General features: G+C 42.7%; 1 long non-coding RNA gene across 2 annotated transcripts in view; it reads right to left on the reverse strand.

Moving 5' to 3' along the window:
- Positions 1–16,425, reverse strand: part of LOC144280523 (uncharacterized) — a 91,211-nt gene that overhangs the window by 28,547 nt on the left and 46,239 nt on the right. For both annotated transcript variants that reach the window (XR_013348921.1, XR_013348922.1), the window contains one exon: positions 5,265–5,512. This is a non-coding gene — a long non-coding RNA (uncharacterized LOC144280523). The remainder of the gene's footprint in view (positions 1–5,264; positions 5,513–16,425) is intronic.

Consider the following 16,425-nt stretch of genomic DNA (forward strand, 5'->3'; position numbering starts at 1 on the left):
ATATCCCAATAAATCATCCCACAACTTGGTCCTTCCTTTGGAGAAGCATTCATGGCCAACCTAGGCATGACTATTTGTCAATGAAATGAAGTTAATTGTGAAATAGTCCCTTTTTCCCATAGCTGTCTGCACTGGCACAGAGAGGCACTGTGGCTTACCTCATGAGCCAAGCTCTGAGGATGTGCTATGAGGGTGGCTGGAGAGGTTCTATGTGTGCCAGATACCTCCAGAGGTTGTCTGACCACACTATAGTGACCTCCACAGCAGAAGCAATGAGAATTTTGAAACCCTATTGACAGACTTGGTGCTTACTCTTCTGTGCTTCCCCTTCTACAAGCTCACAAGGATCTCAGGCTCGATGTTTCTCTTCAGTCAGAGGACAAACACTGTAATAAGTTTGCAGACAACTCAATGTCTCTCAGTTGCAGTCTTTCCTTTCCTAAAGTGGACATATTCCTTCCTAGGGTAGGTCAAGGAGATGAAGGAATATAGCATTTGAAAGTACCTAGCATGGTATCTGAGAGAAGTGGACACTTGCTGTTGGCTTTCCTTTGGGACCCTCTCCAAAGGTGTCTCTCCATGGGCCAGTAGTATGTAAATCATGTCAGAAAATGTAGTTGTTTCAGCTGCCTGGAAGCATCTAGTGTATGATTAATAGAGACATCAAAATAGCCATCATCCTCCCCACCCCCCGCAAACTCCTCACAACCAACAACTCTGACACAGCAAGAAACACGAAATATTCATTCTCCTAACTTAACTTTGGTCCCTTGAGGTAGGAAGAAGAGAAAACTTAGATTCAATCACCAACGCCCCATTTGCCTTAGATGACATGAAGCACATTTCTACATGGCAGTTAACAAATGTTTTTCCAGAAAACACAGGGGTATCTGCAGGTGGGCCAGGGAAAGCACACCAACATTTCTTTGCTCAGTGTCTACTCCTACAGCTTGAGTCCTGTTACACACCCTTCCAGAATCTTATTTTCACAATAGCTTGAGAGATGGGTATTATTATCCTCATTTTATCAGATGAGGAAAAGACAAAGATTAAATAGATGCTCAGCAAAAAACAGGTGCTATCTGCCTCCCCCTTGTCCAAATCTCTTTTAATTTCCCAAGATATGTTCCTATCATATTGGTTGCTTTATAGACCAACAGTCCTCCTCCTGCCCATGCAAAAAAGCAGTAGTGTAGACCATATTTCTATCTTCCAGTCAGGCTGCTCAGTTTCATCCACTTGTAAACTAGGGACAAGTTAAAAAATTAATTTTTTTAGTGGATATAGTGTTAAACTTTGATATAGTGTTAAACTTTGAGTGCTCCCTCTCAAGCCCACATTGATGAGATGGTGAAGAGTAAAGGTGGAGAATTACATTTTTAAAGTTAAAGCCTGACTTGTTTACTCATTGGTTAAAAACAAATTCTCATATGGGATGCACCAGTTCCCCATTTTTTTTTAAACAAAATCATTATGTTTTCAAAAGTGCACTCAGTGGAAATGTGCTGTTTCCTGCTGCCCTATGTCCCTATTCCTTTTCTCTCTTTCTCACCCTGTGTGTGAATATTATAGGTTTCCTCCTTCCAGAGATGCTCACAGCTGTTTCCCTTCCTGCCTCTCTTGAGCCCTCTAGGGCAGCTTTCATTCTTCTACCTCAGCCTGCCTGGGGCCCCATGGAAACTCCCCCACGGTATGATTGCTTCCACACTTTCATATGCTTTAAAGAATATCAGCTGAGAACTGCTTATTGATCCCGAGTGGGGAATCCTCCCTTACAAAGCAATTTGCAGCCACTGAAGGAATATCAGGGCATCCTTCTCTACATCCTGCTTCCCCACCTCCATGCCCCATCTGCATGTTGACACCCTCCAAACCAGGCCTACCCTTGCCAGTGCCTTCTTTTCTAAGAATTTCCAATGAAGCTGACTTTTCGGATTCTCACACGCTGATTGAACCGTTTGAGCATTCCAGTTTTACAGTAGATCTCTATCTCGTTTAGAGATTTGAATTTGAAACCCAAATATGGAAAAGACTAGTTGTTCCCCAAGCACCTGAAGTCCCAAGAGACATGGATTTCACCTGCTCAGCTAGCATTCATGAGTCATACCTTCTTCTACCCACCAAGCAGCAGGAAAACGGCGGGTAGAGGCCGTTTCTTGCTGGGCTAGTAGAAGCCGATGATCATGTCGTTCCTGATTAACAGGACCCCAGGTACTGTAGGCTTGTCAGCACTTGGCACAGAGTAACAAAATGAAGAAAGCAACAAGCAGCTTTGGAGTGCCCACTTTGCTCCAGGCACTGTGCTAGTCATGGTCAAATATAGGATTCTATTAATCCTATCCACAACCTCTCTAGAAGGTTTGACTCCACACTCCTAGAAAATGAAGACTTTTCACGGACCTTTCTCTGGTCCTCATGATTTTACCAACAAGAAAACTGAGCTCAGAGAAGTTAAGTGGTTTCCACAAGATCATACAACAAATATGTGGCAGTGACACAGGCAACCCAGTCCTCTGCCCTCAAGTTCAATGCACTTTCCATTTCTCCACAGCTGGCAAGGGTTCTGTATACTCAAAATTCACAGTGGAAATAGTCAGTACATTGGATTTTCCATTTGGGTACGATGATGTCTGCCATTGTTTTAAAAACATGAGTCAGTATTCCAAAAGTGATGCTCCTTTTCTGTTAAGGTACTATGAAAGCTCCAGCTGGTTGCAGCCTCAATAACCAGACCCCTCTGAATCCCCGTAGGCCTGTGCCCAAGTCAGAGAGAATTCAGCACACTTTCCTAAAATAGGCCGTTTTTCCCCCCACAAAAATAGAACTTTTATTAAGCACTTACTTACGTTAGCATAGATTCACACTGAAAAGACTAATAACATACAAAGCAAGAATTTTTTTTAAAAAATCACATTAAAAATAGAGTTAAGTTAACCTCTTAACTTATGCCTTTCCCTCTTTTTCATACACTGCTTTCAAAAGGAGCACTTAACTGTTCTTTCAAGTAGCTGTATGAAGATCATAAAGTATTCCTCTCCCTGACACTTGAAGTCTGCTGCGGGTCTTTTCCTCTAAGGAAATATGTAATCTGTCACTGCTTTTTTGCTAGTCCCAAATCAGACTGTTCTTTGCTTTTCAGTGCCCTTTTTACTTTATGTAAAAAAAAATTTGCTGGAGGGGAGGTGGATGTGGGGATGGGATAACGGGGTGTTGGGCATTAAGGAGGGCACGTGATGTAATGAGCATTGTTATATGGAACCAATCAATCACTAAACTCTACCCCTGAAATTAATAATACACTATATGTTAATTAATTGAATTTAAATAAAATTGAAAAAAAATTGTTGTTATCATTAAAGGTGGAACCAGAACTCCTAGCTTGTAAAAATTAATTTTTAAAATGCATTGAGATAAGGCATCATGTGAATTTTAGAGACATTATATGATTTATTCGCAGGTATTCAGACCATCTAAAATAGCCTAAAACTCCTGTGAATGTTTTTTTTTTAAAGATTTTTATTTATTTATTCATGAGAGACACAGAGAGAAAGAGAGGCAGAGACACAGGCAGAGGGAGAAGCAGGCTTCACGCAGGGAGCCCGACGTGGGACTCGATCCAGGGACTCCAGGATCATGCCCTGGGCCGAAGGCAGGCGCTAAACCGGCTGAGCTACTCAGGGATTCCCCCCTGTGAATGTTTTTCAAATACCTCTGTTCCACTATTTGCCACCTTTCTTGGGTGAGTGATTTCTAAAACATTATTGGTCCTTCCAGAACAAGGGCCCCAGGACCAAATTGTCAAGAATGACCTATGGACCAAAGAATTACACTGACATCAGTAAGGTGTTATAGGTGGCTGCTTGGGAGAGAGCTATTTATCGTGTGCTTCTTTGGTCAAGGCTATTTGACTATAGGACCAGCTAGTTTCCAAAAAGGAGATTGTTATAAGGATATAAAAATCTCTCACAAATTAGAGCTAGAAATGGGGAACTCAGCAGAGGCTGAGACAGCCCTTTGCCCATATTGTTCTCTGTGCGCACAGGTCCCCACTCTGGAATCCTGTTTGTGCACCTCCATCCTCCTCCCAAGACACCATTTTCTTCTACCTTATGGGGGCTGCTCCTCCACTCTTCTGCCTGCCTGCATCTGAACGTGGCTTCCTTCCTATGCTGTTGGTTCAGATCCTGACTCTGCTTATCCTTTCTACCTGGTTCCCACAGGCTCAGATGCTAAATATCCCAATTCCAAATTTCAGCAAGAGGAACATGATGAGTGCAGCTTAGATTAGGAGCAGTCCAATCAGCTAGCAGCCATGTGCCATCAGCATGACCAGCTCAGGAGGGGCTTCATCGCGGGGAAGGTACCAGAGGAAAAAGCTGTGAGGTATTTAGTTTAAGCACCAACTATGTGCTCTGTACAGTGCAGTGGGCAAGGGACAGTGTGGGGATCAGAGTCAGCACAGACAGGACTTTCGGACCCAGGTCCTGCCACTTCTTAATTAATCTGGACAAGTTCCATTAACTGCCAACATTGATTTTCTAAGCAGATGAACGGGCACAATAACCACATCAAAGTGTCACATTGCAGATTAATGAGATGATGTATGTTTGGCTCAGCAAAGCACTAAAAAATGCTAGCTTCCTTTTGCTCCAGTAGATGTTAGGCTGTATACCATGTTTAGAAGCATCACAATTAATAAGGGTTTTCATGACAGGTGGAAAGCAAACCATTAGTATTTACAGTGCTGTATAAAAACAGGAAATCTTGAAAACATAAAGAGAGGATATTAAACAAATGGACACTCCCAGCCTCTATCTTTTTGGCATTAAATAATAATAGTAGAAATTAGCATTTACCTAGTATTTTACCTCATAGACGTTGCTCGTCATTGATACTCTTTCTGTCCTCACAACAACCTTGTAAGATCAATATGTTTATTAGTTTCCTTAAACTGGTCAAGGTCACGTGGATGGTAATCGGCAGATGCAGGATTCAAACCCAGGTCCTCCGCCTCTAAAATCCCTTACTCTCTTCAGTGCCTCCCAAGAAGATAATTAAGTTCTGTATCAGCTATTTCAGGGGCTGATTGCCTATTTTCTTATCTGATTACCATTCTGTTCCCACCACTGCATGAAATAAAATCCAAACACTACACCATAGCTGTCAAAAGCCTTCCCAGTTTGGTTCCAGACTACCTTTCCAGCTTCATGCAAACCCAAAGCCCAAACACCCAAGTTCACCTGTGCCTCTGTAGGTTTTCTTACCATTTCTTACTTTTATGTTGCCTTCCTTTCTTATAGTCCAGCAAGAGCCTATGAAACTTTTGAGGTCCAGTTCAATGACTGCCTCATTGAGAAAGTCTTCCTTTTAGCCCCAGACCAAGCAGCATACTTCTTCCCTCCTCTGGGCTTCCTTCGAGCATGTCTATATCGCTTCAAGTCAGAGCAACTTCCAACAATGGCAGGAACAGATGCTTTTTTCATCTTTGCATCTTCAGTATCCATCATGGCACCTGCCACATAGTAGGTGCTTGATAAGTATTTATTGAGTTGAATTTGTTGAATCCAAAAATGTAAAGCTCCAAAAAATGTAAAGCCACAACAGAACTCGTTCTGGGAAAATATCTTCTTGTCATTTTAAACAGTTCCTAATTCCAATCAGTCTCATTAAACTGAATGACCAACCTTTAAACCTACTATAAACATTCCACTTAGTGTTTTACAATGTTTGTACTAAATTTTCATATTATTCTATCCACATCTACCCAGGGAATAAGGATTAGAATCTTCTTTATTTTATTATGTATGAAGTAGAATCCACTAGAAGCCTGGATATCTGAATGAAGCAGAGTTGAGACCATCTTAGGACTTAATTTAACAAAAACTCAACTTTGAGTTGCTAAGTACTGCTTCCTTATTTCCTTTGGTGATCTCATCTGACAAGTTGTTACCATAAGGGAGTGGATAAATGCCATTCCATGGGTGGGCTCTACCACCTATAAGATAAAGATGATAATAAGACTCATCTATAGGGTTATTGTAAGAAATAAATAAACATTGAAGGGATCTGATCAACAGTAGGCATTATAATGACAACTTCTGCTTGGCCTGAATGCCTGAAAAGAAATTTCTGCTACATCCGTGTTATCCCACTCACTGACAAATCCAAGGTTATGGTGTTTCATTTTTAAAACTGCTCTAATAAAATGTGTTCAAACATACGTTGGCTTTTCAATAGCCTCAAATGGTGCAAAGCCTGTAAGACCATTCACAGATAGTCAGGTTTCTATATGAACAGGCTAACCTATAACCACCTTATCTCTTATAAACATTTATTCATTCAAACTCTTATTCTTTCTATTGAACAAATTAGCAAATTGAGTTCAATGCAATTGAGTGACTTATCTAAAATCACACAGCCAGTAAGTCCTGTAGGTAGTGAAAACCAGAATCAAACCCAATTCTTCCAGTTCTGATACTCTGCTGTTTGTTTGGCTTCTTAGGGTTTTTTTGCCTTTTTTTTAAGATTTTATTTATTTATTCATTAAAGACACAGAAAGAGAGAGGCAGAGACACACAGAGAGAGAGAGAGAGAGAAAGGCAGAGATACAGGCAGAGGGAGAAGCAGGGTCCATGCAGGGAGCCCTATATGGGACTCAGTCCCAGGCCCTGGGATCACACCCTGAGTCAAAGGCAAACACTCAACTGCTGAACCACCTGGATATCCCTGTTTGGCTTCTTGTTATAGTTATTTCTATGTACTCTGCCTACCCCTGAGCGTGGCAAATGAAGTCAGAGTCCTTTTTGCATTCATCACTGTATCACTTACAGCACCTACCATACTTTGCTTGTAGTAAACACACAATAAAATCCAAGAAAGTGAAGTTCTTTAAAAATCTGATCTAATTACATGAAGAGAATTGTAAAGTATGGTAATTGAAATTTCATGTCTTCTGGTCAAAGAGCAGATGTACTTTGAAGCTTTTGCTCATGGAGTGTGCTCAGGGAAACAGCGCCTGGATACAGAGCCAATTCCAATTATGGAATGCAAAGTCCTGTGCAGGATGGCTGGCAGTGCCTGTAGCTCACCACCCCAAATCCCCAAATGTGCCAGGAAGGAAGCAATGCTCCTAGCAGGTACCTGTTTCAAATATTTCCTCCAGGATGGCTCAAAGTATCTAAGAACAAGTGACACTAATAATTAAAAGCAAAACCAAACAAAGCACCTGTGAGCTGGTTCCTGCTATTGTATCACTCTGTGTGGTCACTCTATTGGTAGCTTACATGAGGCAGGGATGATAGTGATTAAAGCAGGAACTGTCTGTGCCCAGTTTCCTTGTCTATAAAGGGAAAGTAATACTTGCTCTACTTCATCAGACTGGCTGCAGCCTATGCACCATGTATATTACAGCCCAAAAGAACTCTGTGCCTGATTATTGCCCACCTCACTCTTTCTCTGCAATTGTATCCCACCTGTTCTTGGGTCTTTTATATCTTTTCCCCATGACCATGAGCCTCATTTATCAGTCATTTCTTTGAATCCCTATGGCATTCGCCATCTGGCTTATATGGCTCCCTATTATTTCCTGCATGTTAACCTTATTTCTTGGAGACCATGAACTCTGCAAAGGCAAGCCAGACACCTGGCACACAAGGTTAAACTGTGCTCTGAATGCTTGCTGCCTGTTATGTAAGGAGATGCTCAATTTTACTCTCATATTTCACTGTCTCTTGAGGAAAAGTTTTCAGTGCATGTGACAGGTTGAAAGAATAGAGTCATGCATTACAAAAGACCCTAAAAGAAAATGTAGAATGACACATGACAGCTATTATTCAAATGTTACTTTAATTTAATTAATTGATTTTTTAAGGGATTTTATTTATTTATTTGAGAGAAGGAGCACAAGCCAGGGCGGAAGGGAGGGACAGAGGGAGAGGTAGAGAGAGGAAGGAGCAGGCTTCCTGCTGAGCAGGGAGCCCAATGTGGGGCTCCATCCCAGGATCCCAATATCCTGACCTTAGCCAAAGGCAGATGCTATTGACTGAGCCACCCAGGCACCCGTCAAATGCTTATTTTAAATCACTATTCTTTAAGTGTTAATTTTAAACTCTTTTCTGTTTTCATGGAGGGTACTGCTCCTTTGACATGTGTCTTAGAAAGGAAGAGTTCTTCCTCCTTAGGTAGCTGCAGGACCCATCTCCACTCAATTTTGAAGCCAGCCTGACAAAGGCCAACATTTGTCTGAGGGCTCAGACCCCTATCTGCTGGGTCTGGAACCTATCTTGTTGCTACACATCTGCACCATAGCTGGTATATTTGGTGCTGAGCCTGACAAGCCATAGCTACCCACCCCATCTCCCATTGGAAGGCCCAATTTGTGTGGCTGGGCTTCTGCCTCTATTTCCTACTGAATACTTCCTTCGTGGGCTGGCACTCTGCCCTGAGCCCAGCCCACTTAGCCAGCCAGCCTGGCTCTGTCAGTTCTCTCCCCTGGCAGGGGAACAGGGTACTGCCAGCCAAAAGGCTTCAACTTTCAGTGCTCCTATGGGACAAGCTCAAGTTTGCTAAAGATTAAGGATGAGATTAAGGTTAACTCAACTGCTAGGAAATGCTTCTAATGAAACAGTTACTCAGAACCATGAACTCTAGTGTGAGTCCGAACTACAAGTTACTATCCCATACTGACTGCTGCCATATTGATTCATTATGTTGGACCTTCTTGGGTAGCAATGGCTTCAATCAAGTTCAAATTCACCAAGCCTTGTGCTGCCTGGACATTGGACAATTGGGCATCTTTCTAGAAGATGAGTTCCTAAGCCAGAGCTGATTCCAACTTCCCACCCTCCACCTCCAGCTCCTACAACAAGATCCTTCCACAGCTTTGTGCCATTTCCTCTAAGACTGGACTTTCTAGGGTTTTCCTTCATGGGAACTAGAACTCAAAAATAAATCTAAGGATAGAAGAACACACTAATTCCTGCCATGTTACCTAAGGGTTCCCATCTTAATATCACAGCACGTTTAGAGTCCTTTAACTGCGTTTCAGGAGCTGCCACAGGCTCATCAAAACAGGACGCCCTTCCTTATATGGTTTTCTAGCCCTTGTTCCCCTAATGCTGTCATTTCCAACTAAGAAGCTTTTTATTCGGTATGCCTGTTTGCCAAAACTCATATAAATCAGAGTGTGCACTTTGCAAGACTTAGATTTGATTAATCTTAAAAAATTTAGAAGCTGTATGAGTGGGGTTTGGGATTAAGTGCGCAAAGATGTTTAGGAGCAGCCTCCCCACCAGCCTTCAGATTGAGATGGATGAGGAGCAATACTAGGTTTGAGCTGCCCATAATTGAAAAAGTGTGTGCCCAAAATATCATATTTATCCTTCCTTTTTCCAAAAGCCGTAACTCTAAGGCCTCGGTTAGAACTTCAATAAAGTGAATGTCTTCAACTGTAAGCATCCTCGATACTCTCAGCATTTATGATACTTAAAGGACAGGGTTAGGAAGGCTGAGGATAAAAAGTACTAGGGCAGAGGAGGGGGGTTTGGTGGGACATGGCCCCTAGGCATCCCTGGGAATGTAGCATAAAACTGTAGAAGAGGAGCATTTGTGAGTAAGTAAACAATAGGAGGGCAAATGTGAACCACATGAATCTAATCTGCTGATCCAAAGGCTGTACTCATAGTGGTCACTGTGGTCCTTCCAGAAGGCATCCAGGGCTACCTGGGGCCCAGTTTTGGGGGCTCCATTCACACCCTATTCTATGTAAGTGAACTTGATTCTTGAAGTTGTGAAACATGTTGGTCCATACAGTGGAAGTCAGGAAAGAGAGCAAAATGTGGGCCTCCCAGGGCAAGACTGCAAGTCTTCTGGCCCTGTCGAAGGCCTGAAACTGTGTCAGTGGCCCCTTCAGATGAAACCGAGGAGCGGCATTCATATGAGCATTTAACACAACCAGGCACCTGCTTCGTGCAGTCCTGAGCACAGTGTGGTGAGGAATGCAAATATGTATGAGAAACATGTACTGATCTGGAGCGGGGCGGGGGGGCATTGGGGAAATGGGTTGCAATCTCTTATCCAGTCATGACTCTGCTACCTGGCTGTGATTTGAATGTGCTAACGCAGAACCTGCTTTTTGCTCCCTGACCACCCGTCCCTGTCCTTTCCCACTTCACCCACCCCTGCTTCCTCAATTTCTTTTGTTTTAAATGACATAATGCAGACTCCAAACTATAAACAACTATGGATGTGACCTTGGACTTAGACTCTCTCCAGAAGATTAACTCTGCTCTTTGCTCTCTTTGGAATACTTAAATGTTGACATTTAAAAGTTCTACTAGTGTTTTGTGTGAGTGTGTGTGTATTCACACCCATTACCCATTCATGAATCATTCACAGAGGGCATTTCTAGTTAAGCACAGACCCAGGGCTATACAATCAACTTTCAGTGTGAATCATAAATTGAACTTAGTATTAAAAAGTTGGCAAAACCGTTTTCATGGCAGGTCTGTTACATTTGAACAAGGGTCATGCATAGTAGCTAAGTAGAAGAGTGCTATGATAGAAAAGGAAAGGGGCTGATTCCCCCTGTTTGCCTTTGTTTTTCAAAGGTATAATGCAAAGAGTGGTATAATTTGCATAATATTCTGACCACTTGCTGGAATTGGTGGAGTTGGTGAGACAAAGATCTCAGGGGCAAAGGAACGGATGCCTGAGATACTGTGAGGTGCACAGGAAGGTTCACGGAGATTGACGCCTCCACACTACCTGGGGAACAGCGCGTGGGGCAGCCTCCCAGCCTTCCTGGAGAGCCTGCATGGAGAGGTCTGGGGGAGATTCCAAGGCAGGCAGTCAGGGGCCAAACTGAGAAACTCACACACTCATGAAAACCTGCTGACCATCGATAAAACAGGCATCTATAGGATGGGCACAGAGGGGGTCATTTGACTATTCTCGTAATTTTACATTTTTGAAAAATGAAAGTAAAACAACATAAAATTATCTTTCACGGTGCGCCTAATTTTCCAAACACCCCCACGTCTCAGAAACATAAGTGAAAAAGACAAAGGGGAGGGAGGAATTCTCTTCCAGCCCCCAGTTCTTGGCTCCGTCTGGATCTATGTGTGCATTGAAATTCTTCCACACTTGTTGAAAAGCCACATAGGGGATGCTTAGTCAGAAGTCTGGCCACTCCAGATCAGACCAGATGACAGACTGACAGCATATACTTAGTACAGCATGTACTTTTGTCCTGGGCTCTCCAGAGGACAGAAAAGGGGCCCTGCCAGATTCACAGGTGTAGATGCATTTTCCCCACCGGGTGAGGAGCTGCAGTCAGAAATTCTTTTCCTAGGGGCTGAGAACCCAACATATGTGACTGATTAGAGCTAATATCTCATTTCTAATTCCATTGATTCCTTGAAAAGAGCAAGTCCCAAAGACCATGGCTATTCTTAGCAATTTCAACTCCTCCCCCACCGGGCTTCCTGCCTCTGAGGGAGGGAGAAGGTGCCAGGAGGGAGCCTTGTCCGACGTGGGCAGCGAGGGTCAGTCGGACACCACGTCCAAAGCACACTGCTGCGGTCAGAGCCACACAAACCGACACATGGGTCTCTCCTGCCGCCAGTCTTTCCGAGTTCCAAGCCACAGCTGTGGCAGAGCCACCATTAATAACGAGAAGGCTCCTTTGTAAGCCTAAGAACTCTGGACTTCCACATTCGAAATGGCCCTGGCCCTTTAATCTCCCTGTGGTTTGGTAGGAAAGCCTCTCCACGGCCCTCCTTTTCACTACCCGCAGGAAAGAAAGAGAAAGTGTGGGCCCCAGCCATCCAACCAAATAAAAGATTTTAGTCCTCAGGGTAGATTTTTCAACTTAGACATAGCAGCAGCCCCTCAGAGGAGAACGGAAGAGAGGATGAAGCCGATTTGTCAAGTCAGCCCTTTTGAGACTGTAGGGTTCCACACAATACATTGCTGGGCTTCCCTGTGGTGGCCTCATTGGGTGCTAGTTAGGCTGAATTGAACTAATCACATAGACTATCCCTTGGCATTCTCCCAGTGTGACCAGCCCTTGTCTCTGAGAGACCCTGTGGTCCCCAGGCCCAGAACAAATAACCTGCCTCACAGGTCAGCACTGCCGCCCAAGGAGCTGTGTGATTTCAGACAAGCTTCCGGACTTCTCTGAGTCTCATTTTCTGCCCCAGTGAGAACAGAAGCCTTCCATCAAAATTACTAAATGCTTTCTATGACCTCTTCTAGCTTTAAAGGGATAAGAATAAAGATTCAAGTCAACACTGGCTTTCCTTTATGTCAAAGTTTCCACCAAGTTGCCAAAGGCCACCATATATTTCCTGCATCCTGCTCTCCATTCTTTGGGCTTTGAAAACAGACTGAGTTGAATGCAATCTCATGGTTCACTTTTGTACAGAAAAATCAGAGCCCCCAAAGTCAGCACTGGGGATAAAATGATGATAAATGGAAACAAACTTTATCATCCAAAAATACCCCCTCTAACTCTGAAGAAATATTGATAATAACTCTCCATCTGCTGAATAAATCAGAACAAGACTGGAGAGCCTACCCAACATTGTTTGAGCATGGAGGACAGCCAGTAAATACTAGAGTTTCATGAAAACTGATCTCAGGAGAACTGACATAGATGAGACATGTCAGAGTTTTAAAGAGGAAAAGAAAATAAAAGGGCTAACAGAAGTGTTTTCTGTTTATTATTAGCCTCATGTAAAGAGTTTTTGGAGAAAGAGCACAGGTCTAGGAATCAGGACGCTAGACTCCTACTCCAATCTCTGTCATAGATTCCCACCTAAACTTAGTGAAATCTGTTCACCTATCTATACAGACTGCCTTTCTTTGTGATTGTGAGGCACAGAGAAAAGCTTAAATAAAACAGAAAAAGTGGGTTTTTTTGTTTTTGTTTTGGTGGGTGGGGGAAGAGGTGCCTAAAACTTAAGATGCTTTGTGAATAAAGTGCATGGCTATTTACAAATAATACAGTGGACTGATTCCTCCAAGTCCTAGAGCCAGAGCTGTGGGAGCAGAAGCTGCTTTAGGGTGCCACCACAGGTTGTCTCAGATGTTGGCACCAGGCTAGAGCCCAAGATTTCCAGTCCCATGGGACATTCCCCACATCTGAGCTCAGTCTGGGCAAGGCTGGGCGGTAAGAACTATGTTGGGGATGAGCAGGACAGAGTTGGGTAAGGAACTCAGTTTTGTCTTCACTGCCGAGCTGCCTATAAAGCTATTATTAACAACACACACTAGTCCCAGATCTGTTGGGTAGGGCCCAGATTTTTTAAAGTAAGGCTCCCAGTTCTCCTGGCCTCTCTGTTCTCTTCTATCTCAACACTCTGGGCAGAGGCAGGGATGGGGGTGGAGGGCAGGTGGGAAACCCAGGTTCTCCCGAAGTCATCTCAAGGTGTGGGGTGGCCCTGGGTAACTGACAATCAATTGTTTCTCAGGGTGTGAGAGGCTCAGGTTAGGGGACCCCCACCAGTTTGCAGAACTGTTGGCTTAAATGTGGATTCTTGGTGCCTCCAGTGAATATCTGGTATGTTCCCCACCCCCAAACAATGTCATAAATGTAGTCTACAGCCTAAATGACTAATCAACCATATAAATGGACCGAAATATCTTCTGAGGCTAAAGTAAGAACAGCTGTAATGATTGTAGTACATAGTTGGAAACTCAAACTGGGATAACTCCAATAATTTATAGGTATCTCTGCATGTTTACATAAATGTGGTCAAATGCCAGATTTACTAGTATGTACCATATGGAAAATAAAAATCATTCTTGGGGGGGTTCTCTTAGATATTCTATCTGGGAAAGAACTTTGAAAATACATGGCACAGAAAGTAGTGCATGTAATCTGAGCCACATATAATGATCTTTGGGAGTTCAACAGCAGAAAAAATTCTCCCTTGTAAAAATTGGATTTTTCTGATGTTTTCTTATTCTTTTTCCCTTTTTCCCAGATCCTGAGCTTCTGATGGCATGTGGGAGCCTGCTGCTGCAGAGGCACACCACTATGATTCTTAGGCTTTGGGGACTGTAGGTGGGGGCATGGGAGTGTCAGAGATTATGTTTTGACTTTCTCATATTGATGCAGAGTTAAGGGATCCCCAAAGAGAAAGAAAAGGGAATTTATTTATCACTTGGCATGTCAGCCATGATATGGTCAATTTCTACAGATTTTAGGTGGGTCAGAAGAAAATGCATTATTTGAACAAAATAAGTATTTCAAAGAATCATAGAATTTAGTATTAGAGGGAAATTTAAGGATCATTATATTTTACAAATGAAGAACTGTTCTCCAAAGTAAAGTGGCTTCTTTAAAATGTATTACTATCAGAGCCACAAACGTCCATTTGAAAATATGTATAAAGAGAAAAAAAATAAGTGGAAGAGGAAGAGGCAAATAAGAGGAAGATAGCAGTTTCACAGAGAGAGAATGAGACAGAGAGAGAGAGAGAATAAAGAAAAACACAAGAGATGTGAGGAAGTGAAGAGGCAGTCTGTAAGAGGGCGCAAGACCGAGTGGTTGTTGCACAAATATGAGAAAAACATGATATATATTTAACAATATCCCATGTTTCCCTTTCTTGATTTCCTCTATATAATGAGCCAACCCTCCAACTTGCCAAATGGGACATCTTGGAAGAATCCAGATTTCTAGGCAGTTCCGAGCATTGTAAAGCCTGCCACCAGCTTTAACAAATAGATCCTGGTCTAATTGGGACAGGGTTTGGAAGAGACCTGAGAAATCATCTTTATATCTTTTTATTTCTGTGCTTTCTCCCCCTTCAGCCACACCTAAACCATTCCAGAAAGATGGAACTCTCCTGTGATTCTATTCCCAGAAGGAAGCTGCCTGCCTTGAAGCATCTGGCCTGGCGCCCTCATGTTGCACAGCTCATAGCTCATCTTTCTCTGTGCCCTGGGCAGCTGATCTGAATATAGAGTTTGCATGAACTTCAAAGGAAGCTGGCAGGATGGGGTTGGGGCCTCCCTGCTTTAATCAAGATGGATTCAAAACCTTTGCTTATCACATAGAAAACTAAAACCAGCAATGGAGAACTAATTGACAATGACTAAAAGGGAAATGGCAATAAAAAAGGTGCAGGGATCTCAATGAGATTAGATTTAAAGAGGTAATACCCTCCTAGCAGTTGATGATGGATCAAGTTTACTTCTTACCTCCATAAATAATACAGCACATGGAATAAGATAGCCTCCTGTAAAGTATGAGATGGGAAGTTCAGGAAAAATGTGCAAAAGCTCAAAAACATTGTTTCCACCTGCATGTCATGGTATTAATATTCTTCCCTCCTTGAGCTTGAGGCTCCTAGTTCAAGCTTCTCTGGTCAATGGTGAGAGCTGTACCACCATCCACTCCCTCAGGACTCTGTACCTCATGGTGACATCACTCAACACCTGTCTCTTCTCTTCTGGAGCTCTACTTCATATGGGGACGATGCAGAAGGAATGCATCAAATGTTGACTTGGGTTCTGAACAATTTCTTCCCAAGCTGATCTCCTTCAGGAAAGCACTGAATCTGGCACACAGTAGGTGTTCAAAGAGGTTTGTTGAATAAATGGGGGAAAAAGAAACTAATTTATTGTTTCTGTAAACTTGTCCCAGCACCTAGCACAGTGTGAAGCACGTGGATAATATCTGAGCCTCGTTCACAACGTATGTTTCCTTGAGGACATGATGGAGCTCCTATGGCTCAAGACTAAGGAGTTTATTGTGTTCTTTGTTCAGAGGATACTTGAAAGCTGCTCTGAAGCCTGTCAGTGCCAGAGTAAGAAGAAGAGTTGAGGAAGGAGTACAGCAGAAAAGGAAGTGGTTCCTGGGGTCAGTCCTAGCCATGAATGTCTCATCAACTTTTTTATGGATCATTTTTTTTTTTTTAGTTTTATCCTTCTTATAAGAGAAACAGGATTTCTAGAACCTCTACTTCCCCTGCCTTCTCATAGATATTGAAGGCGGAACTGTACAAAAATAGGACTCAAGGAGAAAGATGGATGTTTTTCACTCTCCTTTAGGGACTTTTTTTCAAATTACACACACAGAAACATCATCCCTTTTCCCCACTTCACTTCAAATCTACTGCTGTGCAGTTCTCTCTAAGCAAAGATGTAGCCGAGGAGCAGGTATGCAGAATACTTTAGGACTTTCCTGATATTTGAAGGGGCAGAGGAAAAGCAAAAGAAGAAAACTAAAGAGAACCAAAGACAAACCTCTCTAGGACCATGTATAGTTTGTGAAAAACCAATTCCAAAGAAGATATATAAATGGTCAATAAATACAGGAAAACATGTTCAACATGTCATTGGGAAATGCAAATCAAAACCACAGTGAGATGCCACTTCACACTTACTAAGATGGCTAAACCAAAAAAGACAGAA

The sequence above is a fragment of the Canis aureus genome, chromosome 12 (genome assembly GCF_053574225.1).
Source record: "Canis aureus isolate CA01 chromosome 12, VMU_Caureus_v.1.0, whole genome shotgun sequence".
Classification (NCBI taxonomy): domain Eukaryota; kingdom Metazoa; phylum Chordata; class Mammalia; order Carnivora; family Canidae; genus Canis; species Canis aureus.